This window comes from Dermochelys coriacea, chromosome 10 (genome assembly GCF_009764565.3).
Source record: "Dermochelys coriacea isolate rDerCor1 chromosome 10, rDerCor1.pri.v4, whole genome shotgun sequence".
NCBI classification, from domain to species: Eukaryota; Metazoa; Chordata; order Testudines; family Dermochelyidae; genus Dermochelys; species Dermochelys coriacea.
In genome coordinates, this window is record NC_050077.1 from 40,271,675 (window position 1) to 40,299,621 (window position 27,947).

At 45.7% G+C, this 27,947-nt stretch overlaps 1 protein-coding gene and 1 pseudogene across 1 annotated transcript in view; both read left to right on the forward strand.

The window, feature by feature from the left end:
- LOC119862211 lies at positions 1 to 17,704 on the forward strand (annotated as a pseudogene).
- Positions 14,166 to 27,947, forward strand: part of LOC119862487 (zona pellucida sperm-binding protein 3-like) — a 21,424-nt gene continuing 7,642 nt past the window's right edge. The window contains exon 1 of the mRNA XM_043493744.1: positions 14,166 to 14,171. The gene's annotated coding sequence lies outside the window, so the exon portion shown is untranslated. The remainder of the gene's footprint in view (positions 14,172 to 27,947) is intronic.

Consider the following 27,947-nt stretch of genomic DNA (forward strand, 5'->3'; position numbering starts at 1 on the left):
ATCCACATTAGAGACTTGAATCTAATAACAGTGGCTCGGCAGCCCCACAATAGTTAGGGTTGCGTCACGACTTCTGTTCTAAGGTTGACCTTATAAAATCGACACACTTGGTCAGATTACTTTGAAAGTTGCTGTGACTAGGGGGGGATCCATGGTAGGGTTGGTGACCCAAATTTGGGGTCATTTGAGATATGGATTGTGTAGCTATTAGCCCTCCCTCCTCCCCTCCCCCAAGAAAAAATCCAAAAGGTTTTTAGGGGTTTTGTTGTTGTGCAGAGCTAGAGATCAAACAATTGATGTGATGTGAGTTCAAAATGGCCTCAGTTGGTCCAGTTTTATCCAAGGTAGTGCATGTCCAGGATTGGCTCCAGGCACCAGCTTTCCAAGCAGGTGCTTGGGGCGGCATTTAGAATGGGGCAGCAGTCCGTGTCCCGCGGCGGCAATTCAACGGCGACTGCTTGGGGCGGCAAAATTGGTAGAGTCGCCCCTGTGCATGTCACCTTTTAAATCATTGGGGATCCAAATTGAGAGTGGTATAAGGACATGTTCAAAGCCTGTGACTTCTGCTGGGGGCTGCGGCTGGGGCCATGTGCCCCCCCTTGTGGCTTCCCAGGGCCATGCACACCTCCTGCCCCCGCCAGCTGGGGCTGAGGCTGTGTGCCTGTGGCTGTGGCTGGAGCTGGGTCTGCATGCCCCTGTCCCGCAGCTGCAGCCAGCTCTGGAGCCAGGACTGCGCATTCCCCACTGTGGTTGCAGCTGCTAGAGCTGGGGGCTCGGCCTTTCAGTATCCACTCCACCTAACCCTGCCCCTGGTTATTTTTAGTAAAATCACAGACAGGTCACGGGCTCCCATGAATTTTTGTTTGTTGCCCATGACCTGTTCACATTTATTTTACTAAAAATAACCATGATAAAATCTTAGCTTTACATACCAACAAAGAAAAAATACCATGAGATGGTTTCTTTTCAGCCACTTTATGCTTGCCTGGGTAGTTTGAGGAAATGTGCCAACACCACTGCCTTTGGTGAACACCCCGCTGTTGATGTTACTAGTCCAAACGCTTGTACATCTGTGCAATAAAGATGTAATACCTCATGGTGCTTGCTGAAAGTTGTCTGTGGTTGAGAGTGAATGGGTTGTAAAAGGAGGTGAAGAGCTTGTACATTTCAGCAACTGTGGGGTTGGCGGAGTAAAGGCATATTGGGACATTGCGGAAAGTTGTGCATTTCCTGGTTTTCAGAAATTTGAGTTTTGCTTGACTCCACACTCTGCCTGGGATGACCGACCACCAAACAACATAACTCTGCTGTAACATAGTTTTTTGTCATTGAATTGCCTAGACCCGCTCCTGAATGCCAGCAACTTACCCTTGTAAAAGTGGGAACTGACCACAGGTGGCACAAATTCCCATTCTTTATTTCCCTGCTCCTGGATCTGGGCAGTGGGTGTAACTGGGCCCTAGGATTTCTCTAGGAGTGACTCAGCCACCTGGAGACCCACCCCCGGGGCTGATCCTCCTCGCAAATAATGGGGACCCTTTATTCTGGTTTCTGGTTACTGAAGGATGTGAACAGAGCTCGTCTCATTTCAAAGGACTGCCCTAATCACCAAGCTGGAGAACCAGTCTTCCATTTACCCGCTGGCCCAATGACTAGTCAAGTATTTATGAACAGTGGAACAGCTTTAACAGCAAAGATTAATAGGGGAAGAGCCCAGTGATTGGGGCGCTTTCATTCAGTGTAGGAGACCCAAGTTCAAATCCCCTTTCCATATCTAGAATTAACCATACACATACCAGGTGAGTCCTCTAACCAGTGGAATAGAGGGTATAAAGGACAAAGCAGCTACTCCTTCTCTGGACATTTGGGAATAGCACAGAAGCCCCCCACCCCCAATATTTTGGCCAAAACTAGTCAGGAAATTGATGTTAAATTCACACATAGGTGTGAATCAATGGAATTTGCATGTACTGGCACACAAATTATTCATCCAAAAACATGGCCTTCTTTGTTAAGAACACATATTATTCCACAATGTAGCCATGCCCTAAATGTTGGCCTGGATTAGGTAGTCAGGGAAGGGACTATTAACTCTATTCACGCATCATATATATTGTCCAAACTGGAGACTTTCACCACTAATTGTCTAGATCCCTCCAGGAACTTTCCAAAGGCTGGAGGGCACTGACTGCCAAGAGGCACAAATTTTCATTAATTATTTCCCTGTCCCAGGCACAGGGCAGTGGCTGTGACTGAGTGCTGGCTGCCTGCAGTCTAGGGGATGGTGTTAATTACCTGGGCAGTGGGGAACTGGTTTTAGTCAGGGGCTAAAGGGCCCCAAAGCAGCAGTTTCCCTCCAGGCTGGGTTTGCTGTAAGCCAGCAGGATGGGGCACAGCCTAGGCTTTGCTCTCCTGTGCTTGGCAGTCGGTGGGGTGGCCTGTTACAATCCCTGGGAGTTCTCTAATAGTGACTCAGCCATCTGGAGACCCAACCACAGGCCTGAGCCCCCTCGCAGAGAAGCCCATGTGTCCTTCTTGCCCAGCCCTACCCCGGGGCTCGGGTTGATGCTTCCTAGCTCAGGGCTGTGTCCCTGTTGCAGCCTGTCACAGCGCAGTGTGAGAAGGCTCAGATGGTGATCACTGTGCACAGGGGTCTATTTGGGACGGAGCAACTGATCAAAGCTGCTAACCTGAGTCTTGGCCTGGCTGCCTGCTGGTACATGTCCCTTAATGCTGCAGAGAACATGGTGACTTTTGCAGCTGGGATCCATGAATATGGCAGCACCTTGCAGGTAAGGCTGTTTCATACAAACTATAAGATCACAGTGGGTCAGATGAGGGGCCCTGTCCTATCTGACCCCAATACTGCTCTCCCCCCCCCCGCAATGTGTTTGATTAGCATTTGCATTAGCTTTTATGTTTCCTCCATTAACCAGCTGGAGTTTGAGGGAGAAGAGCTGTTTGTAATCTTACCTTACTGCAGCTAATTGTTTGGCAACAGTAGAATTCCTAAGGTGAACAGTTCTTAAACCAGGAATTTTTGTGGCTTTAATTAGTTTCAATGAGACTGTTTAGAAGAAGAAGAAGAAGAAGAAGAAGAAGAAGAAGAAGAAGAAGAAGAAGAAAAGGCCATTTTATTCTTATGAATGTTCCTCTCACTTTTTGGAGAGCAATTCTAAAATATCATCATTTAACACGTCACATTATTTATATGACAGGTTTCAGAGTAGCAGCTGTGTTAGTCTGTATCCACAAAAAGAAAAGGAGTGCTTGTGGCACCTTAGAGACTAACAAATTTATTTGAGCATAAGCTTTCGTGAGTTACAGCTCACTTCCTTGGATGCATGCAGTGGAAAATATAGTACGGAGATTTTATATACACAGAGAACATGAAACAATGGGTGTTACCGTACACACTGTAACGAGACTGAGCAGGTAAGGTGAGCTATTACCAGCGGGGTGGGGGGAACAAAAAACAAACAAAACCCTTTTATTAATTATATGATACATTCAATGAAAGGTTAAGATCAAACAGCTAAAAATAGTCACAATTTAAATAAGGAAAAGTTTTTAATTTTCATTATACAAACACTTTTTTAAAAAAAGTGACTTTCAATACTTTTTAAAAAGTGTCTAGTTTCATGGTGATAATGTACCAAAAAATATGTGTTCACTTCACTGCAACAGGCCTCTAATTCACTTTGTGTTGCACTGAATTCAAAGGGATTATCCTACAAGCATTTACACACATGCTTAACTTTACATTGATTTCAGCGTAACTACTCATGGTGCTAGAGCGAAGTGTGTAAGAGTTTGCAGATAGGGGCCCTAGTATAGAAAGTGGAGTTGCACATATGTAATTGAAAGCAATATTTTGATCTTATATATTTTTTAACCTCAAAAGACGGGCTCATGGGACCTGTTGGCCACTTCTTGTTTATATTCTCCTTCTAGCACTGGCCAACTTCTGGCTTTTCAACATAACTGAGTTAAAACTGCACAATACTTTCAAAAATCTGGAACTTGACAGAGTTTGGCCATTCTATAAACTGGTCCAAAAACCAGCAACAATGTTTTGTGGCAAACTTTGCAATCTTTTTGGACCAGTCCTAATCTTCAAAGCAAGACAAGGGTGTACAGAAAACAAACAAACAAATTAAAATCAGATTAAATCTCTCCAACAGCGTGCTCTGTATATGAAGCAGAGAATGTTCTTTCCTGGCCTTCAGGCAATAAAATGCATGCTGAAGCATATTTCATTATAATCTTAGCTTGCCTTGCTATGAATGCTATCACAGTAATAAAACTTTCCAGCCCTTAAAAAAAGTCTACTTTATTTGTGTTGATGGCTTCTTGAGGGGGAGTCAATTTTATGGGCTGTTTCTACACTTTTAGAATGTTTTTCTTTAATTTCCTTTTAACTTACTATTACTTTGAGTTTCCCCTTGCTCTCGTTAAGTTAGGAAGACAGGTAAACTGATCAGTTTATAGTGTGCCTTTCAGAATGTTGAATACCACAATCCATCTAATTGCTTGATAGTTGTGTTGGATTCAAGGTTTGTTTGGATTTTAGCCTCATAAGAAGGCTTTGTAGTCGACCTTTGATAACATGATTCTTAAGGAAATAACTAGGCTTAGAGCATAATAAATGGCAAAATGCTCAGGTATTCAGTCTTAGGAATGTTGCTATCTCATGATGTATCATGCAATTTAGTAGAATACAAAAAAGCTGCAAGAATCAGGAGAAATCAGTAATTCTCTGGGTTGTAATGGAATGGTGTCTAGATCATCCCAGTCTTCCCAGAATGTAAAAAGTAAAACCATTAATCCTATAACTAGTGAGAGGTGGCAGCTGTAAATGGTTATGCTAATTATTCCCTTTAAGTAAATCAGACTTACTGTGTCTAAATTAGAGAGAGGTCTTTTCTATTAGATCATCTAGTCCAGTCCTCTGCTATTGCTGGATTGTTTCCTATAGGGAACTGTTCACTAACACATGCTCACTTTTTTTTATGAGTCTATCACTTGTTTTGGTGTATTATAGGGCTACCTCCAGTAAGCTAGAGTAGCTGTCCTCTTTCGGTAAGGATGTGGATATGTGGTGAGGGCACTAAAGGCCATCCTTTAGGCAGATAGATTCTGGACTGCCAGGGGCTCCAGTGCTGTGTTATTCAGTGTTCTGATGAAATCTTATCCCTCTTGAGAACAGTACCACTGCTTGGGCACAGACAGGGTGTGTTTGTCTCCTCTCACCTCTAGAAGTTTAGCCTCTGGATTTTCTGTCAGTTTGTTGGGGAATATACTGCATCACCAGCATACAACAGGAAGAAAGTGAGATGTGTTGGCCTGTGCCCCATAAGAAACTTCAGAGGGGGAACTAGAATGAATAATGGTCTGCATGTGGGTGGTGAAGGAACCATCCTAGACAGACGATGGTTTAGACACGATTTTTATTTCTCATTGAAATAAGAGAAATGAGAGAACCACTTACAAACACTCCAGTGAAATTGAATTGTTCACATGCAGACTGAAAAGATACCATTTTATTTGGGGTGTCTCTGTTAAGAAGTAGAATTCCTACTGAATTCTCTCTCTCAACCTCAATCTACCTGAAAATTGTTGCAATCAATACACTTCTGTGAAATGTTTAGGCTTCGAAACAGCACATTTTGAGGAAAATACTGTTCATTAATGTTCCAACCAACTCTGCTCTCATCTCATCAAAGGGATAATGTGTGTTTCTTGCGTTCTGGTCTTCCTCTGTCTCCATCTGTCCATCAACCTCACCCTACTCTGCACAGCTAGACTAACCAGTTGCATGGAAAATGGAGACATAATCTAAATGAATTTGTTATAATAAGAGAGAGGCAGCTCATGGCATATATTCTCATTTTTCCCCTCCACCCCCTCCTCACACAGCCTGCACTTCTGCTGGTAGTATTCCAAGGTTTAGGCTAATATTTTGATAGCTACTCCCTGCTAAACCACCACTTTGGTACACCAGTTACTCCGGTGGCTCCTATATCCCTCATGGCTCTCACTTAAGAAAACACTGGGAAACTTGTCATTGTTCAAAGCCTTCCACGTCTACTGTTGCCCAACAATTAGCCGCAGTAAGGTAAGATTACAAACAGCTATTCTCCCTCAAACTCCAGCTGGTTAATGGAGGCAACATAAAAGCTAATGGAAATGCTAATCAAACACATTGCGGGGGGGGGGGGGAGAAGCAGTATTGGGGTCAGATAGGACAGGGCCCCTCATCTGACCCACTGTGATCTTATAGTTTGTATGAAACAGCCTTACCTGCAAGGTGCTGCCATATTCATGGAGTCCAGCCACCTCTTCCACGCCACCATCACTTTTCCCTTCATAGTAGACACCTTCAGACCACTCAGCGTCATCTCCTCCCTGGGCTGTAAACTGATAAACCTTTAATTCTCTGGAATAAAAGGGCTTTAGAGAATTAATATGGTACAATTTAGGCTTTCAGTTTGAGGTGGGGAATGCTATGAGATAATGAATAGCTCCCAGATGCTCTTGGACTGTGAATGGCCCTTCCCATGACATTTCCATTTTATGGGCCTGGAGCATCTTTAAGACCATGACCTGGTCCCCTACTTTGAAGGAACGCTCTCTGGCATGTTTATCATACCAGGCTTTTTGCTCTTTTTGAGCATCCTTTAGGTTTTCTTTAGCAAGGGCTAAAGAGGTTTGGAGAGTGTTTTGTAGGTTCGTTACAAAATCCAGAATGTTAGTTCCTGGAGAAGGTATAAACCCATTCTATTGCTGCTTCACCAACTGTAATGGCCCCTTAACCTTGCGGCCATATACAAATTCAAATGGTGAAAACCCTAAACTGGGATGTGGTACAGCTCTGTAGGCAAACAGCAACTGCTGCAACACTAGGTCCCAATCATTGGAGTGCTCATTTACGTATCGTAGCCCCCCAAAGTTCCATTAAACTTCTCCACCATGCCATTTGTTTGATGGTGGTAAGGAGTGGCAACCAAGTGATTTACCCCATGAGCTTCCCAAAGGCTTTCCATAGTTCCTGCCAGGAAATTAGTTCCTGCATCTGTGAGGATGTCAGAGGGCCAACCTACCCTGGCAAAAATGTCTGTTAGTGCCTGGCACACACTTTTAGTCCTAGTGTTGCTTAGAGCTACTGCTTCTGGCCATCGGGTGGCGAAATCCATGAAAGTCAGGATGTACTGCTTTCCTTTGGGTGTCTTTTTCAGAAAAGGACCCAGAATATCCACAGCTACTCGCTGAAATGGAACCTCAATGATGGGGAGTGACTGTAGAGGGGCTTTGACCTGGTCTTGGGGTTTTCCCACTCTTTGGCACACCTCACAAGACTGGACATAGGTGAACATCCTTGCTACTTTTAGGTCTGTAATCGAGTGACCAGAAAGATTAAACTGTTCTTCGACTGGTTTTTGAATGTTATTATTCTTGACGTCTGATTTGTGTCCATTTATTCTTTTACGTAGAGACTGTCCAGTTTGGCCAATGTACATGGCAGAGGGGCATTGCTAACACATGATGGCATATATCACATTGGTAGATGTGCAGGTGAAGGAGCCTCTGATAGTGTGGCTGGTGTGATTAGGCCCTATGATGGTGTCCCCTGAATAGATATGTGGACACAGTTGGCAAGGGGCTTTGTTGCAAGGATAGGTTCCCGGGTTAGAGGTTCTGTTGTGTGGTGTGTGGTTGCTGGTGAGTATTTGCTTCAGATTGGGGGGCTGTCTGTAAGCAAGGACTGGCCTGTCTCCCAAGATCTGTGAGAGTGATGGGTCGTCCTTCAGGATAGGTTGTAGATCCTTGATGATGCGCTGGAGAGGTTTTAGTTGGGGGCTGAATGGGACGGCTAGTGGCGTTCTATTATTTTCTTTGTTGGGCCCGTCCTATATTTTTCCCCCATACTGTTCCTCATACGTTCTTGTCAACTGCTGGAAATGGCTGAAGGTGATGGCTAGTGGCATTCTGTTATTAACACCAGCGTCTGCCTCTTTCCAGATGACCCCAGACTCCCGGGTCTACAGCACAAGCCTGTCCTACAACCCCAACCCTGCCAGCAACCCAGGGATCCTGAGAACCAGTCCAGCCGTGCTCCCTATTGAGTGTCACTATCCCAGGTGAGTGCCTGAGATGCTCTGTCCCTTTCGCTCATGTCCAGTCCCTGTCCTGGGAGCAGGTTCAGCACCTGAGGTTTCCTCCTTTCCCATGAAGGACAATGTGAGCAGCAAAGCCATCAAGCTGACATGGGTTCCCTTCAGGTCTACCCTGTCTGCAGAAGATAGGATGGGTTTCTCCCTCCACCTGATGAATGGTAGCAGCCTCTTAGAGCCAGCCTATGCAGTGGTTTGGATGCCCCAATGACTGCAAAGGGGTTATGAGACTTTCCCCTGTAACAAATCTCTTTGCCCTCTGCCTTTTCCCCACCTAGGGGCTTGCACATTGTGGGCCACTCTCGGGTAATTTGAACGGACTGCAGGATAGTTTGGGAGGCTGCTGTGGCTCTCAACAAGTTCTCCCTTATGGCTTTGGGGCAGGAGTAATTCCTGCTTGTCTACTAGCTGCCTCTCCATGTCCAGCAGCCCTGCTGTTTCCAGCTCCTCTACACCATGCTGGCAGCAACTGCTTCCCACCCACCCAATAGCTAGTCCTCATTGCTATGAAATAGCGAGATGCATGGGAGCAAAAGGGATCTATCAACTCTCCTCTTGCAGTGCTCTTGAAGAACTTGCATTGCAGATGACTGGAGTGCTGAGAGATCCTTCCATGGATTCTAGCTTGGGGAGGTCGTGCATATCCAAGCTGATGTCAGCACTGGGAACCATGTGGCTTTGAAGCTCTTTGTGGACAGCTGTGTGGCCACCCTGAGCCCAGACAGGGACTCCTCTCCCCAAAATGCTGTCATTGACTTCAGTGGGTAAGAGCTGTGGTGTCCCTTCTAGAGGATATTTATTACTATACCTGTTACAGACCCAGAGGCAACATGTGTGTGTGTGTGTGGGGAAGCATGTGGGGTCATGTGCCCCCCCACTATTGCTACTTGGCTTGTTCTGAGCATGCTTGGTAACATCTGCTGAAGCTGCTGCCCTCACTTTGTCCCTGCACTATTGGCCAATATGAGTTGTCTCTGTGAAGACCTATGCTTCGTAGGGAATCCCACTGACCCTTGACTCTTGTGTCTGGCTGCCTGGTCAACGGGAGATCAGATGACACCATCTCAGCCTTCGTATCCTCGAGGCTCAGGCAGGACCAGTACAGGGTTTACCATGGAACCATGGCGCCGGGCCCAGGCTCCAAAGGGGCCCCGGCCTGGCCTACTCTTCTCTGCCTCCCGCCCACCGCTCTATCCTGAAGGGGCAGAAGCTTGATCCTGCCGGCTCCTGCTGCAAGGCAGGCTCCACCAGAAGCCAAGCTCCCCCTTCCCCGCCTCTTCCCCCGAGCATTCCGCATTCCTGCCCCCTCCCTCCCCCTCCCAGCTCTTCCCCCACTGCTGAACTGCTGTTTGCCAGTACGAGGGAGGGGGAGGAGTGGGGCTGCACTGCGCTTGTTGCTCGGGGGAGGAGGAGGAGAAGAGGTGAGGGAGGGGCCTTGGAGAAGGGAGTGGAATGGGGACATAGCCCCTCCAGCCCGCTGCCGTGAGCTGCTCAGGGCAGGGGGCTGGGAGCACCTCCATGATGCCAGCCCACACCCCCGGCCCACTGCTCTGACTCCTGCATCCCCCTCACACACACACACATGTCACCAGCCCTGACTCTTCAACCCCCCACACATACTCAGCCCCGCCACACCTCATGCCCTGACTCCTGCACCCCCCAACCCAACCTGAGCAGCAAACAGGAGCTCCTGTACCCTCCCACACATTCCCACCTGCACCCCTCGCACCAAACAGGAACTGCCTCAGGTAAGCGCTCCACACCCCAACCCCCTGTCCCAGCCCTGAGCCCCTCCCTCACCCTAAGTCCTGACCAGACCCTGCACCCCAACCCCCAGCCTGCTCCTGCACCCTGACTCCCTCCCAGACCCTGCACCCCCAGCACTGAGCCCCCTCCCTCACCCTAAGTTCTGGCCAGACCCTGCACCCCAACCCCCAGCCCGTTCCTGCACCCTAACTCCCTCCCAGACCCTGCACCCCCAGCCCTGAGCCCCCTCCCGCACCCAAGTCCTGGCCAGACCCTGCACCCCAACGTTTTTTACATTTTTTAAATAAAGCACTCTCACCCCAAGCGCTTTGCAACAGTTAGCTAACGGCACAAACAATATTGGGAAAGATCACTAAGTGGTCCGCCGAGACCCTCGATGATTTTCAAGTGATCTGTGGAAAAATAAGTTAGACTACAAAAGGTACCGCACTTTATTTTCATTTACTTGCTATTACTTATAGGAGGAGGACGAAGAAAAAAAGCATGAAAAATGGGGGCGGGGGGAGATAAGAGAGAATGTTCTTTTTCTTAGCTGGGTCCCAAGGAGGGGCCCCAAAAATTAAGCTGAGCACAGGGCCGGGGGGGCCCCACTAACTCTAAATCCACCACTGGCTGTCATGTCACCTGGGCTGGAGATACTGTGTCGACTGATCCTCACAGTCTCCAACCTACCTGGGCAGTACAGCAGACATGGCCCTGCCCATAGCTCTTCTCCACTCCCTAGTCCACCCACCACTTGCTCCCCTCGCCCCTCGCCCTGCTTAAGGCTTAGCCCTCTCATTTGTAAAAATGATTGCTTCCCCCCCCCCTTCAGGTTTTTCTGGCACCCCTGTTGCCAGGTATCCAGCTTGAGACTGGAAACTCCAGTAGAAAACGGAACCCGAGTGTCCGGTTAGCAGTGCTGACTGGAAACTAAAAGTCCGGTTATAGAAGTAACAACATTAAACTCCGCTCCTCCCACTCCCAACACCCACCCCAGAGGGCTGGAAAAGAACCTGTCCTGCTGCTGCTGGATGTCACAGAGTGTGGGGGAGTCAGGTCCTGCACCCCCCACACTTTCTGCGATTCACCATGACTCTCAGACAGCCAGTAAAACAGAAAGTTTATTAGATGACAGGAATATAGTCCAAAACTGAGCTTGTAGGTACAGAAAACAGGACCCCTCAGCCTCCCTCTGTTTCCCCAGCCAGCTCCAAACTGCAACCCCCTACAGCCCCTCCTCTGGCCTTTGTCTCTTTCCCGGACCAGAAGGCCATCTGATCTCTTTGTTCTCCAACACCTTCAGTTGGCACCTTGCAGGGGAGGGGCCCAGGCCATCAGTTGCCAGGAGACAGGGTGTCAGCCATTCTCTGGGCAGACAGCATCACACCTGCCTAGCGCTCTGCAACAATCACACACCCTTATCCCACCACCTAGATACTTAAGAAATGCACAGGAGAAACTGAGGCACCCACACAGTATTCAGAGAAAACATTTAAGAACATTCCCATTTCATCACACTGGAGGAGGGGCAGCTCAGTGCAGAGAGAGATGAAGAGAATGGGCTAGAACCAGGGAGAAGGTAGGTACCCGTTCTATGTGGGCAGGGGCTGGAGGGGGGGGGGAGGGATCCTGTTTACCCCCTTCCCAGCCCTGCTGTGCTTGCAGTTTACTCCCAGCCCCTCCCTTGCTCCAGGGACCAACCCTAGCTCCCGCCCCGCTATGCTTTTGCCCCTGGCCCCTACCTTGCTCCAGTCAGCAGGGACTAATCCTCTCCCCATGTCCCACTGTGCTTATCTTGCCCCTGGCACCTGCCTTGCTCCAGCTGGGGACCAATCCTTCCCCCACCACCATGCCTCGCTGTCAGGGTGAATAAAAATCAATAATTTTTTTTAATTAAAAAAATTGGATTTTTTATTTAAATTGGATTTTTTGATAACATGCTTTTTGAGGAAAAAAACCTATCTAAAAGTAGTTTTAATTAAGATACATTATAGCTCAAAGATATATCATCATGGAATAGGGATTATAAATTCTAATTCTGTAGTATGAGACAACATATTCATGCAATGTTTAAGAAAAGTTTTGTAAATAAGTTCTAATAGTTCATGGATTAGGGACGCAATCTTATGGGGCTCCACAGGCTTCTGTATAGGTTATTTCGGTTAATCTTTCTATCTACCCAGTGGGACTCAGTGCTCAGTCTAGAAGATACCATCAGAGATGCTTAGTTTTGCAGTTCTCAAACTGTGGATTTGTGTCTCCAGAGGTAACATGCTTGTTAACTGCAAAAATGTTTTAACTAAATAAATAAATAATATCTAGAGGTGAGAAATAACAGACCTCAACTCTATTGTCCCTCTGCAAATTTGTGGACACAGAGTCAATCCCTTACCTCTCTCTAAAAGTGAAAAGTTTCAAAAAGTTCAATGCATAGAAGATTGTTGAGGGCAGCATAGATCTGGACAAAGAGAAGAAGTCTGGAGATAAATGTGAGACGCGAGGGACATATGCTTTTTTGTTAAAATATTATGTTTGCTGTTGAAGAAAAAAATCCAGAATACTTAATGTTTTTGTTTTAGTTAAATAAAACAATTTAAATGTCTGTCTAGTGATGTTCTCCTCCTAATACAGTGTGGCAAGAAAATCCTCCAAATATTCATGATTAACCTGTTGAACTGGAGATAGATAAATATCTCCTTCAGTTACCTTTGGTAAATGAAATAACCAAACAATCATTCATTTTCTGATATAGCTGTAAAACTCATCTGAAAAGTTTTCAAAATAAATCACTGTTTAAAAATGTATAGTGTGTACTTTCTAAAAATGAAACCTACGTACATCTCTGAGTTGTGAAGGTTATAACAACCAACAAGAATGCAATTTTATGAAGAAAACTATGATTAAATTGAGTCTTCCTGACTAGTGATTTAAATCAAATCTACCCTGCTCGCTATGCTCTTGCCCCGGCCCCTTCATTCCCCGGGGGGCCTACAAATATGTTTGGCGTCAGGCCCACAAAAAGTTAATCTGACACTGGGCAAGACACACTGCAGTTCATGGTGGATGTGTTCAGGTTTGCAGGAGATGCTAGAAATTTGATAAGGACTCGTGGAATAAGAGGGAAGGCCCTTTTATGATTTGTTTAGCCATTTTTCCAATGAGGTAGCAAAGTCTGCAGATAGCTAAAGCCAAAGCAGGCTGTGAAGAGTTACAAAGGGATCTCACTAAACTGGGTGACTGGGCAATAAAATGAGAGATTAAAGTCAGTGTTGACAAATGCAAAGTAATGTACATTGTTTTCCAATCAACTATGCATAAATATGGTGTCATAAATATAAAGGGAAGGGTAACCACCTTTCTGCATACAGTGCTATAAAATCCCTCCTGGCCAGAGGCAAAGTCCTTTTACCTGTAAAGGGTTAAGAAGCTAAGATAACCTTGCTGGCACCTGACCAAAATGACTAATGAGGAGACAAGATACTTTAAAATCTGGAGGTGGGAGGAAACAAAGGGTCTGTCTGTCTGTGTGATGCTTTTGCTGGGAACAGATCAGGAATGCTCTTCAGAACTTCTGTAAAAAGCAATCTAGCTAGAAATGCATTCATCCGATGAAGTGAGCTGTAGCTCACGAAAGCTTATGCTCTAATAAATTTGTTAGTCTCTAAGGTGCCACAAGTACTCCTTTTCTTTTTGCGAATACAGACTAACACGGCTGCTACTCTGAAACCTTTTGTTTAAATGGCTGGTAAATAAGTTGTGCTGAATGGGATGAATATTCCTGTTTTTGTGTCTTTTTGTAACTTAAGGTTTTGCCTAGAGGGAATCTCTATGTTTTGAATCTAATTACCCTGTAAGGTATTCACCATCCTGGTTACAGAGGTGATTCTTTTACCTTTTCTTTAATTAAAATTCTTCTTTTAAGAACCTGATTGCTTTTTCATTGTTCTTAAGATCCAAGGGTTTGGGTCTGTGTTCATCTATACAAATTGGTGAGGATTTTTATCAAGCCTTCCTCAGAAAAGGGGGTGTAGGGCATGGGGGGGTATTTTGGAGGGAAAGTCGTTTCCAATTGGGCTCTTTCCCTGTTCTTTGTGTAACACTTTGGTGGTGGCAGCACAAGGTCCAAGGACAAAAGGTAAAATAGTTTGTACCTTGGGGAAGTTTTAATCTAAGATGGTAAAAATAAGCTTAGGGGGTTTTTCATGCAGGTCCCCACATCTGTCCCCACAACTTCCCCTAGAGTTCAGAGTGGGGAAGGAACCGTGACATATGGAGTCTAAATTAGTTCTTGCTACTCTAGAAAGAGATCTTGGGGTCATTGTGGATAATTCGCTGAAAACATTTGCTCAATGTGCAGCAGCAGTCAAAGGAGCTAACAATGTTAGGCACCATTAAGAAAGGAATAGAAAATATCATAATGCCATTATATAAATCCATGGTATGCTGCCACCTTGAATACTGCATGCAGTTCTGGTTGCCCCATATCAAAAGAGTTGGGAAAAGGTACACAGAATGACAACAATGATAAGAGGTATGGAACAGCTTCCATCTGAGGAGAGATTAAAAAGACTGAGATTGGTCACCTTAGAAAAGATGACAGGTTTCAGAGTAGCAGCCGTGTTAGTCTGTATTCGCAAAAAGAAAAGCAGTACTTGTGGCACCTTAGAGACTAACAAATTTATTAGAGCATAAGCTTTCGTGAGCTACAGCTCACTTCATCGGATGCATTTGGTGGAAAAAACAGAGGAGAGATTGATATACACACACAGAGAACATGAAACAATGGGTTTATCATACACACTGTAAGGAGCATCCGATGAAGTGAGCTGTAGCTCACGAAAGCTTATGCTCTAATAAATTTGTTAGTCTCTAAGGTGCCACAAGTACTCCTTTTCTTTTCACTGTAAGGAGAGTGATCACTTAAGATAAGCCATCACCAGCAGCAGGGGGGGGAAAGGAGGAAAACCTTTCATGGTGACAAGCAAGGTAGGCTAATTCCAGCAGTTAACAAGAATATCTGAGGAACAGTGGGGGGTGGAGTGGGGGGGAGAATAACATGGGGAAATAGTTTTACTTTGTGTAATGACTCATCCATTCCCAGTCCTATTCAAGCCTAAATTAATTTTATCCAGTTTGCAAATAAATTCCAATTCAGCAGTCTCTGCGTGGAGTCTGTTTTTGAAGCTTTTTTGTTGAAGGATAGCCACTCTTAGGTCTGTAATCGAGTGACCACAGAGATTGAAGTGTTCTCCAACTGGTTTTTGAATGTTATAATTCTTGACGTCTGATTTGTGTCCATTCATTCTTTTACGTAGAGACTGTCCAGTTTGGCCAATGTACATGGCAGAGGGGCATTGCTGGCACATGATGGCATATATCACATTGGTAGATGCGCAGGTGAACGAGCCTCTGATAGTGTGGCTGATGTGAGTAGGCCCTATGATGGTATCCCCTGAATAGATATGTGGACAGAGTTGGCAACGGGCTTTGTTGCAAGGATAGGTTCCCGGGTTAGAGGTTCTGTTGTGTGGTGTGTGGTTGCTAGTGAGTATTTGCTTCAGATTGGGGGGCTGTCTGTAAGCAAGGACTGGCCTGTCTCCCAAGATCTGTGAGAGTGATGGGTCGTCCTTCAGGATAGGTTGTAGATCCTTGATGATGCATTGGAGAGGTTTTAGTTGGGGGCTGAAGGTGATGGCTAGTGGCGTTCTGTTATTTTCTTTGTTGGGCCTGTCCTGTAGTAGGTGACTTCTGGGTACTCTTCTGGCTCTGTCAATCTGTTTCTTCACTTCAGCAGGTGGGTATTGTAGTTGTAGGAATGCATGATTGAGATCTTGTAGGTGTTTGTCTCTGTCTGAGGGGTTGGAGCAAATTTTGCTCACCCCACCCCCCACTGTTCCTCAGATATTCTTGTTAACTGCTGGAAATAGCCTACCTTGCTTGTCACCATGAAAGGTTTTCCTCCTTTTCCCCCCCTGCTGCTGGTGATGGCTTATCTTAAGTGATCACTCTCCTTAGAGTGTGTATGATAAACCCATTGTTTCATGTTCTCTGTGTGTGTATATCAATCTCTCCTCTGTTTTTTCCACCAAATGCATCCGATGAAGTGAGCTGTAGCTCACGAAAGCTTATGCTCTAATAAATTTGTTAGTCTCTAAGGTGCCACAAGTACTGCTTTTCTTTTTTAGAAAAGATGAGAAAGGATGGGGATATGATAGAAGTTGGTAAAATGATGATTGGTGTGGAGAAAATGTTAAGAGGAGAACACTTCCCTATTCACAACACAAGAATCAGGGGTCACCCAATGTAGTTAATAGGCAACAGGCTTAACATAAATGTAAAGTGTTTTGTCACAATACAGAGGCAGCCTGTGAAACTCCATTGTCAGGGGATGTTGTGAAGGCCAAAAGTACACCTGGGTTCAAAAAAATTAGACCAGCTCATGGAGGATGGATCCATCAATGGCTATTAGCAAAGATCAACCCCATGCTCCAGGTATCCCTAAATCTCTGCCTGCCAGAAGCTGGGACTGGATGATGGGATGGATCACTCAAGGATTGCCCTGTTCTGTTTCCTCTTAAGCATGTGGCACTGGCCACTATTGGAAGGCAAGATACTGGGCTAGATGGATCATTGGTCTGTCTCAGTATGGCCATTCTTATGTTCTTATGAGATGCCTTCCTCCTCCCCTAATCCACATTTAAGATTGACTCTGTCCATGGGTTGATTCCTCTATTCCCACTTCCCCTCCAGATCTATATCACCTGCCATCTGAAAGTCACTGCAGCTGAGCAAGCCCCAGATTACTTGAACAAGGCTTGTTCCTTCAACAAAGCAGGCAGCATATGAGTAGCTGGTGTAGAGCCGTTGGCTGGCCAAAATCTGAACTTGTGACTCTTCCAGACACACTAGAAAAGATTTGGCTTTTCCACATCTTCAGTATCTCGGGAGAGTGGTGACTGCTGGACCAGAATGGGCAGCTTGCTTCATTGTTATCTAATGTGCTCAGACAGTAACTTCCTTTAACTTCCTATAGCATGGCACGCAGAAATAGATTCTAGGAAAATCTAAGAGTTGAACCAGAGCTGCTCAATTTGCTCTCTATAGTACATACAGTCCCTCTGTTCCAGCTGATCTCCAGTGGAAGGCACCAGAGACATCTGCAGCTGCTGTGAGAATGGGAACTGTGGGTTGCTTGGAGGACAGTGTGGGAGAGTAAACCCTCTGGACAGATGGCCAGGGAGGCGCTTCCAGAGAGATGTTCCCCCCAAGCATGGTAAATTTTCTGTACAATGCCTGCATTGCATTCTTTAGTTTATGGGGTGGACACACCTATTCCAGCTGAGTTAAGTCCATTCTGTTCCTTGTGACATCATCCCAGTTCCAGAACTGGTAAGTTTCAATCACTACTTAATTGGGGGCATTTCTTTCTTCTCCTTCCAACATAGATGACTCGGAGGAAGCAGAGGCTGATGTTGCTGTTGGACCCTTGTTCATCCTTAATGCAGCTGAAGGCTTAAGGTTTTAAATGGAGGCAGTGAAGATGTTGTCGGAGGGTAAGGAGACTGCTGGCTGGGAACGGAGTGACCAGCTCCTGCTTCAAGTTCTAATCCACTTTCTCCTCCCCAGGTCCAGAAGAGCCCATGATGATCCTGGGGTTATTTGCTGTGGCTCTACCTGTAGTTCTGTCCCTTGCTGCCCTGGTAACCAGGATCATATGCAAAAAGCACAGACACTCCACTGCCTGAGCTGTCTGGGTTGTGTAACTGCACAATAAAGAGTGAAATCAATATGAATAGTCTATCTGGATTTGTAGAGTAAAAGGGATGGGGGAGGGGAGAAAATACCAATGCCATTCAATAGCCCTTTTTCCTGGGCTTTGGATGAAGAATCTGAACTCACTGATAGGAAAGGTGGATCTTTGATTCTTTCCCAGTAGGGTGGGGACTGGGGACAAGAGAGGTGGTTCCTGCCTCATTTTGAGCTCATTAGCCTCCCCATCTTAGCTGGGCTTTGGACACTGTCTTCAAAGTGCCCATGATCCAACAGCCACTTGTCTAGGAAATGCCAAACTGCTCCAATGGCCCAATTTCCACCCCACCTACTGGCCAGTAGCATTCAGAGTGCAATGTAAGCAGTAGTGTAACTGAGGATAAAATGACAGGTTTCAGAGTAGCAGCCGTGTTAGTCTGTATTCGCAAAAAGAAAAGGAGTACCCATGGCACCTTAGAGACTAACAAATTTATTAGAGCATAAGCTTTCATGCATCCGATGAAGTGAGCTGTAGCTCACGAAAGCTTATGCTCTAATAAATTTGTTAGTCTCTAAGGTGCCACGGGTACTCCTTTTCTTTTTGAGGATAAAATGAGTTTCTACCACTGCTTATTGGGAGCTAGAGTTCACGTTGTACACACTCTTCTTACCAATCCACCACTGAACATGAGGATCAGAGACCCTCTGGGTGCCACCTAAGGTGAGGCAGTCCAGCTGGTGGCTCCAGCCTCCCTTCCAGCAGGGTCTGCATAAAGGTGTCAGAATGGAGCATGAGCTAAACATGAACAGCTGCAGCCCTGAGGGACTTAGGCTAAGTAAGCAGTGCTTCTCAGCCTATTGCCAAGACCCAAACCAGGGATTATGCCCTCCCTTGCGGGGGTCTTCAGCAGTTGGACAGTTTTTCCTTTGTATGGCTCTGGAAAACAGGCACATTCATTCTCCTTTGATCCATGTAGAACTGCTCTAAATCTTTCATGGTGGGTCCCCTGACGTGGCCATTCTTTACAAACAATAGACAGCATCCACTTCCTTTTAACTCTTCCACATGTGGAAAATTTGGGCTGGTGATTTGATTCTATGCTGACCCTCTAACTCTTCCCCAGCTGGACTCTAGAAGGGGGAGGGATAGGGTTGCCAACTTCCTAATAGCACAAAACGGAATGCCCCTGCCCCGCCCCTTCTCTGAGGCCTCACCCCCTGCTCATTCTCCCCAACCCTCACTCACTTTCATAGGGCTGGCTTGGTGGGGTGGCCTGAGGGCTCTAGGGTGGGGCCAGGGATTAAAGATTTGGGTTGCAGGAGAGAGCTCTGGGCTGGGGGGGTTGGGATGTAGGAGGGCGTGTGGGCTCTGGCCGGGCAGTGCTTACCTTAGGCAGCTCCCAGAAGCTGCTGGTATGTCCAGCTCCTAGACCTTACTGGGAATTCTGGGAGGGGGGCAGGCAGAGGGGCCTGACAGTTCTGTAAGCTGCTTCTGTCCGCAAGTGCCATCCCCACAGCACCCATTGGCCATGGTTCCCAGCCAATGGGAGCTGCGGAGCAGGCACTTGGAGCAGGGACAGTGTGCAGAGTCCCCGTGGCCACTCCTGTGTCTAGGAGCCGGACATATTGGCTGCATCTGGGAGCTGCGCGGAGCCAGGGCAGTCAGGGAGCCTGTGCTGTCGATCGGACTTTTAGTGGCCCAGTCAGCAGTGCTGACTGGAGCCACCAGGGTCCCTTTTCAACTGGGCATTCCAGTCAAAAACCAGATGCCTGGCAACACGGGGGGAGGAGGAAAATAACCCTGGGCCTTTGCTTTATTTCACTCAGTGACATAAAGAGAGGGAATCAAAACCCCTTTCCCAGGGAAAACATGGTGGTTTTAGCAGTTCCTACTTCAGCTGCAGCTCTCAAATACTGATTCCTGTTGCTGTCCTTGACTGGTGACAGCCCCTAGTACCCTCTGATGCACTCAGACATTCCCCAATTCTTAATCCAGCAGGCTCAATGGCTGTGTGGCTGGGTTCCATTGCAGCAGAACAGGAGGGCAGGAAGACCAGGCAGGCTCCACTTTCAAAATAGCTTTTTTGATTGCTGCTGCACATTGACTGGCTGTTTTCAAAGAACTATCCATGATGTCGCCAAGATCTTTCTTGAGTGGTAACAGCTAAATTAGACCCCACTATTTTATATGTATAGTTGGGATTATGTTTTCCAATGTGCATTACTTTACATTTATCAACACTGAATTTCATCTGCCATTTTGTTGCCCAGTCACCCAGTTTAGTGGGATCTCTTTGTAGCTCTTCACAGTCTGCTTTGGACTTAATTGTCTTAACTAATTTTGTATTGTCTGCAATCTTTGTCACCTCACTGTTTATCTCTGTTTCCAGATCATTTATGAGTATCTTGAATACCACAGTCCCAGTACAGATCCTTGGGGGCGCTGTTGTTTACCTCTTTCCGCTGTAAAAAATGCCCATTTTATTCCTCGATTTATAGAACCAATAACACTGGCTGCTGTGCACTGCAGTTGTCTTCCTCTCTGCACCTCTTTTCATCAGATCCTAACACAAGGGACTAATGATTCTGGAGAAAAGCAGTGTTGCCAACTCTGATTATTTTACTGTGAATCTCACAATTTGCAAACTGGATACAATTAACTTAGGCTTGAATAAAGACTGGGAGTAGATGGGTCATTACACAAAGTAAACTATTTCCCCATGTTTATCCCCCCGCCCCACACATACACACACTGTTCCTCAGACGTTCTTGTCAACTGCTGGAAATGGCCCACCATGATTATCACTACAAAAAGTCCCCCCCCCGGCTCTCCTGCTGGTAATAGTTCACCTTACCTGATCACTCTTGTTACAGTGTGTACGGTAAGACCCATTGCTTCATGTTCTCTATGTATATAAAACTCCCCACTGGTATTTTCCACGAATGCATCCAATTTAGTGAGCTGTAGCTCACAAAAGCTTATGCTCAAATAAATATGTTAGTCTCTAAGGTGCCACAAGTACTCCTTTTCTTTTTATGGATACAGACTAGCACGGCTGTTACTCTGAAATCTGTCAAAATGCAAGGCACTGACTTTAGCCGTATGGAGTGGAAATCTATCAACTTCATGAAAAAACTCATACAGATACAGACAGACATCATCTTCCTTTCCAAATGCAAACAGATGAACATCATACCAAAAGGGCTGAAGGTAAAAAATCTATTACAATCTACAGAGCACACAGACTATGCTGGCAGCTTGTGCCACACGCTCTCAAAGAAACTGCGGAACGACCTGATCAACATCCTTTACAGCAAACAGGGAAAGATTAAGAATGAGCTCTCAAAACTGGATACTCTCATAAAAAAAAGACCTTCCACACAAACTTCCTTGTGGCTGGACTTTACAAAAACTAGACAAGCCATTTACAACACATACTTTGCTTCTCTACAAAAGAAAAAGGACACTAAACTATCTAAACTAGTACATGCCACAAGGGGCCACAACAGTGGTTCCCGTAACCCACCCAGCAATATTATTAATCTATCCAACTATACTCTTAGCTCAGCAGAAAAATCTGTCCTATCTCGGGGCCTCTCCTTCTGCCCCTCCATCCCCACGAACATGACCTAGAATCCTGTGGTGGCCGAGAATCCTATTTTCGATGTCTCCGACTCAAGGAATATTTCCAACACACCTCTAAACAACATACTATCCCACAGAGAGCTTCCTACCAAGACTACAAAAAGAAGGTTTCTGAGTGGACTCCTCCTGAAGGTTGAAACAACAGACTGGACTTATACATAGAGTGCTTCCGCCAACGTGCACGGGCTGAAATCGTGGAAAAGTAGCATCACTTGCCCCATAACCTCAGCCGTGCAGAACACAATGCCATCCACACCACACCACACGAACCATTGTCTACAGCCAAGCTCTACAATACAACCGCATTTGTTCCAACCCCTCAGACAGAGACAAACACCTACAACATCTCTATCAAGCATTCTTACAACTACAATACCCACCTGCTGAAGTGAAGAAACAGATTGACAGAGCCAGAAGAGTACCCAGAAGTTACCGACTACAGGACAGGCCCAGCAAAGAAAATAACAGAACGCCACAAGCCATCACCTTCAGCCCCCAACTAAAACCTCTCCAACACATCATCAAGGATCTACAACCTATCCTGAAGGATGACCCATCACTCTCACAGATCTTGGAAGACAGGCCAGTCCTTGCTTACAGACAGCCCCCCAACCTGAAGCAAATACTCACCAGCAACCATACACCTCACAACAAAAACACTAACCCAGGAACATCCTTGCAACAAAACCCGTTGTCAACTCTGTCCACATATCTATCATAGGACCTAATCGCATCAGCCACACTATCAGAGGCTCATTCATCTGCACATCTACCAATGTGATATATGCCATCATGTGCCAGCAATGCACCTCTGCCATGTACATTGGCCATACTGGACAGTCTCTACGTAAAAAATAAATGGACACAAATCAGATGTCAAGAATTATAACATTCAAAAACCAGTCGGAGAACACTTCAATCTCTCCGGTCACTCGATTATAGACCTGAGGGTGGCTATCCTTCAACAAAAAAACTTCAAAAACAGACTCCAATGAGAGATTGCTGAATTGGAATTAATTTGCAAACTGGATACAATTAACTTAGGCTTGAATAAAGACTGGGAGTGGATGGGTCATTACACAAAATAAAACTATTTCCCCATGTTTATTCTCCCTCCCCCCCACCCCAGTTCCTCAGACATTCTTGTCAACTGCTGGAAATGGCCCACCTTGATTATCACTACAAAAGCTTTTTCCCCCCCGCTCTCCTGCTGGTAATAGCTCACCTTACCTGATCACTCTCGTTACAGTGTGTATGGTAACACCCATTGTTTCATGTTCTCTATGTATATAAATCTCCCCACTGTATTTTCCACTGAATGCATCCGATGAAGTGAGCAGTAGCTCATGAAAGCTTATGCTCAAATAAATTTGTTAGTCTCTAAGGTGCCACAAGTACGCCTTTTCTTTTTGTGGATACATACTAACACGGCTGCTACTCTGAAACAATTTTAGGTATTTTCTTGGCAGTCTTGTTTTCATGTAATAACGCCAGTGTCTGCCTCTCTCCAGACCCCAGACTCCCTGGTCTACAGCACAAGCCTGTCGTACAACCCTACCCCTGCCAGCAACCCAGGGATCCGAGAACCAGTCCAGCTGTGCTCCCTATTGAGTGTCACTATCCCAGGTTGTTAGGGAGCTTATTTCTTCATCCACTTACTTCCCTGGTCCTTCTTGCATGAACAGAAAGCAACAATACCCAAAGTCCAAAGGTACAAACAATTAGATGTTTATTGGGGTGAACTTCCAGCAAGCATGATTCCAGTTTCCTTCCTTAGTGTCCCCCTTCCCAGCTCTGACACCACAGAGCCTTACACCTGTGTCCCTGTTCCCATTCCTGCCCTTAGCCAAACATGATTCTAATTTCCCCACCCTCATTCCATGTTCCCATTTCCCCCTTTAGCAAAACATGATTCCAATTTCCCCATCCCCATTCCCTGTTCCCATTTCCCACCCCCCCACCCACTTCCTGATTAACTGCAGACTATATACAAAAAGAAAAGGAGTACTTGTGGCATCTTAGAGACTAACAAATTTATTAGAGCATAAGCTTTCGTGAGCTACAGCTCACTTCATCGGATGCATTTGGTGGAAAAAACAGAGGGGAGATTGATATACACAGACAGAGAACATGAAACAATGGGTTTATCATACACACTGTAAGGAGAGTGATCACTTAAGATAAGCCATCACCAGCAGCAGGGGGGGGAAAGGAGGAAAACCTTTCATGGTGACAAGCAAGGTAGGCTATTTCCAGCAGTTAACAAGAATATCTGAGGAACAGTGGGGGGTGGGGGGGGGGGGGGGAAAATAACATGGGGAAATAGTTTTACTTTGTGTAATGACTCATCCATTCCCAGTCTCTATCAAGCCTAAGTTAATTGTATCCAGTTTTGCAAATTAATTCCAATTCAGCAGTCTCTCGTTTGAGTCTGTTTTTTTGAAGCTTTTTTGTGAAGAGATAGCCCTCTTAGCGTCTGTAATCGAGTGACCACGAGATTGAAGTGTTCTCCCCAACTGGTTTTGAATGTTATAATTCGTCTGACGTCTGATTTGTGTCCATTCTTCTTTTACTAGAGACTGTCCAGTTTGGCCAATGTACAATGGCAGAGGGGCTGCTGGCACATGATGGCATATATCACATTGGTAGAATGCGCAGGTGAGCGAGCCTCTAGTAGTGGAGCTGATGTGATTAGGCCCTGTGATGGTGTCCCCTGATAATAGTTGGACAAGAGGGGCAAGGCCGGTTGGCTGTTTGTTGCAAGGATAGGTTCCTGGGTTAGTGGTTTTGTTGTGTGGTGTGTGGTTGCTGGTGAATATTTGCTTCAGATTGGGGGGCTGTCTATAAGCAAGGACTGGCCTGTCTCCCAAGATCTGTGAGAGTGATGGGTCGTCCTTCAGGATAGGCTGTAGATCCTTGATGATGCGTTGGAGAGGTTTTAGTTGGAGGCTGAAGGTGATGGCTAGTGGCGTTATATTATTTTCTTTGTTGGGCCTGTCCTGTAGTAGGTGACTTCTGGGTAGTCTTCTGGCTCTGTCAATCTGTTTCTTCACTTCAGCAGGTGGGTATTGTAGTTGTAGGAATGCATGATAGAGATCTTGTAGGTGTTTGTCTCTGTCTGAGGGGTTGGAGCAAATGTGGTTATATCATAGAGCTTGGCTGTAGACAATGGATTGTGTGGTATGATCTGGATGAAAGCTAGAGGCATGTAGGTAGGAGAGACTGGGAATGGATGAGTCATTACACAAAGTAAAACTATTTCCCCATCCGGATGTATTCTTCCCCAATGTTATTTCCCCCCACCCCACCCCCCCCCCACTGTTTCCTCATATTCTGTTAAACTGCTGGAAATAGCCTACCTTGCTTGTCACCATGAAAGGTTTCCTGCCTTTCCCCCCCGCTGCTGTGGTGATGGCTTATCTTAAGTGATCACTCTCTCCTACAGTGTGTTGATAACAACCCATTGTTTCATAAAAAGAACAAGGAGTACTTGTGGCACCTTAGAGACTAACAAATTATTAGAGACTAATCTTCGTGGTAGCTCACATAGACACTCATCGGATGCACGAAAGCTTATGCTCTAATAATTTGTTAGTTCCTAAGTGCCACAAGTACCCTTTTCTTTTTGCGAATGAAGACTACACGGCTGCTACTCTGAAACCATTGTTTTTCATGTTCTCTGTCTGTGTATATCAAGCTCTCCCCTCTGTTTTTCCACCAAATGCCCCCGATGAAGTGAGTCTGTAGCTCACGAAAGCTTATGCTCTAATAAATTTGTTAGTCTCTAAGGTGCCACAAGTACTCCTTTTCTTTTTGCGAATACAGACTAACACGGCTGCTACTCTGAAACCATTGTTTCATGTTCTCTGTCTGTGTATATCAATCTCCCCTCTGTTTTTTCCACCAAATGCCCCCGATGAAGTGAGCTGTAGCTCACGAAAGCTTATGCTCTAATAAATTTGTTAGTCTCTAAGGTGCCACAAGTACTCCTTTTCTTTTTGCGAATACAGACTAACACGGCTGCTACTCTGAAACCTGCAGACTATATAGTAAAACTTGAGTTCTGCTTCGCTATACCTTAACCAATCATTTTACTGAAATTTAACTAACCAATCCTAACATATTGTAACATGATTATTTAACCAATTATATCCCATCACCTTAATTAGTTTACACGCAGCAAAATTAATTATACAGCAGACAGAAACAATCACAGAACCAGACAGAGACCATGCAAATAAACAATAGCAAAGTGGGAACTATAGTGACATAACAATACAGAAGTGAGGATTTCACATCCCAGCTATTGATAAGTGAGTTCTTGCCAGACAGGATGCTATCAAACAAAGTTTCCTTTTACATCTTCTAGGCACTTCCCTTTCTCTAGAGGCAATAGGCACTATCAGGACAGGGTTGTATTCCTAACAGCCTAATAGCAACTTATTTCAATGTGACTAGTTTGGAATGTGAGGATGTGACCGGTCGCTTCCCAGCTTATGGCTGCCTCTGCTGCTTAGCCAAAGGCCTTAGCCTAAGAACAGGGCCTCAGACTGTCACAGTAAGAGAAGGCCCTTACACTGGCAGACAGTGATTTTGATTCTTTTATACCTCTAGAACAAGCCAAGTGATAAGAATACACCTAAATTCTTAGAGTATAGGCCTTTACAGACAGGCCTGAATATCTATATCCTAACACAGGTGAGTGCCTGAGATGCTCTGTCCCTATCGCTCAAGTCCAGTCCCTGTCCTGGGAGCAGGTTCAGCATCTGAGGTCTCCTCCTCTCCCAGGAAGGACAATGTGAGAAGCAAAGCCAACAAGCTAATGTGGGTCCCCTTCAGCTCTACCCTGCCTTTGGAGGACAGGCTGAGTTTCTCACTGCTGAATAGTAGGTGGTGGTTCCTTTGCACAGGGGCCTCCTGGAGTCATAATTTGGACGCACCAATGATTGCCAAGTGAGCCTTGTGCCTGTGGGGGAGTGTCTGTCACACAGCCCTCTCCTTCCCCCTCGGGGCTGTCAGTGGAGAGTGGTGAAGGGACACAACCAAAGTTCCCACGTTTTGGTAGTCTGACTGCAGTGTAGCTTCTCAGGCAGCTGAGGCACTCAGCAAGGTTCCCCTTATGTGTCTGGGCAGTAATTCCAGCTTGTGTCAACCAGCTCCTCTCCACAAATCCATGTGGGGGCTGGGCTGTACGTTGCAAGAGGAACTAAGCCTCTACCCTCCCAACACCTAATCTTGATAACTAAATGAGAGCAGGGGGCATAAGGACTCCAGAGGGGCTCCATATGCTGCCTGTGGTGCTCATGGAGAGCTTGCCTTGCAGATGACTGGAGCACTGAGACACCAGCCAAAGGATTCCAGCTGGGGGAGGTGATGCATATCCAAGCCAATGTCAGCACTGGGAACCAGGTGGCTTTGAGGCTCTTTGTGGACAGCTGTGTGGCCACCCTGAGCCCAGACAGGGACTCCTCTCCCATATATGCTGTCATTGACTTCAATGGATAAGAGCTGAGGTGTCCCTGCCAGAGGATATTTACTGATGTCACTGGTAAGGAACTACTCTTGCTGGGCATCTTACTAGGCATCTTAGTTACCCTTGACTCTTGTGTCTAGCTGCCTGGTGGATAGGAGATCACCTGACACCCCCTCAGCCTTCATATCCCCCCGGTCCAGACAGGACACACTGCAGTTCATGGTGGATGTGTTCAGGTTTGCAGGAGATGCAAGCAATTTGGTGAGATGCCTTACCCCACTCTCTGTCAACACCTAATAGAGCTGTTAAGACCCTGTCCCCTGGAATGAGTTCCTACTATTCCTACTTCCCCTCCAGATCTATATTGTTAGAGAGCTTATTCCTTCACTCTCCCACTTCCCTGGTCCTTCTCACATGAACAGAGAGCAACAATAACCGAAGTCTGAAGGTGCAAACAATTCAATGTTTATTGGGGTGAACTTCCAGCAAGCTTAAATCCAAGTTCCTTTTTCCTTATTTTCGAATCCCAACTTACTTTCTGTTTGCTCCTAATTTATATAGTAATATTCTTAGCTATACCTTAACAATCATTCTACTGAAATTTACCTAACCAATCCTAACATATTGTAACATGATTAGCTAACCAATTGAATCCCACCACCTTAATTAGTTTACACCCAGCAAAATTAATTATACAGCAGACAGAAACAATCACAGAACCAGACAGAGACCATGCAAATAAACAATAGCAAAGTGGAAACTATAATGACAAAACAATACAGAAGTGAGCATTTCACAACTACATCTATAAAGACATAAGGGTTTCCCAGCTGTGTCTATTGATAAGTGAGTTCTTACCAGAGAGAAAACTATCAAACTAAATTTCCTTTTACATCTTCTAGGCTCTTCCCTTTCTCTGGAGGTGATAGATAGACTATCCCTGTGTTGACTAGTTTGGAACTTGAGGATGTGACCGTTCACTTCCCAGCTTATGGCTGCCTCTGCTGCTTAGCCAAAGGTATTGGCCTAAGAACAGGGCCTCAGACTGTCACAGTGAGAGAAGGCCCTTACACAGATTCTTTCTTGTATACCTCTATTACTAGCTAAATGATAAACATATACCTAAATTATAGGCCTTTACAGGCAGGCCTGAATA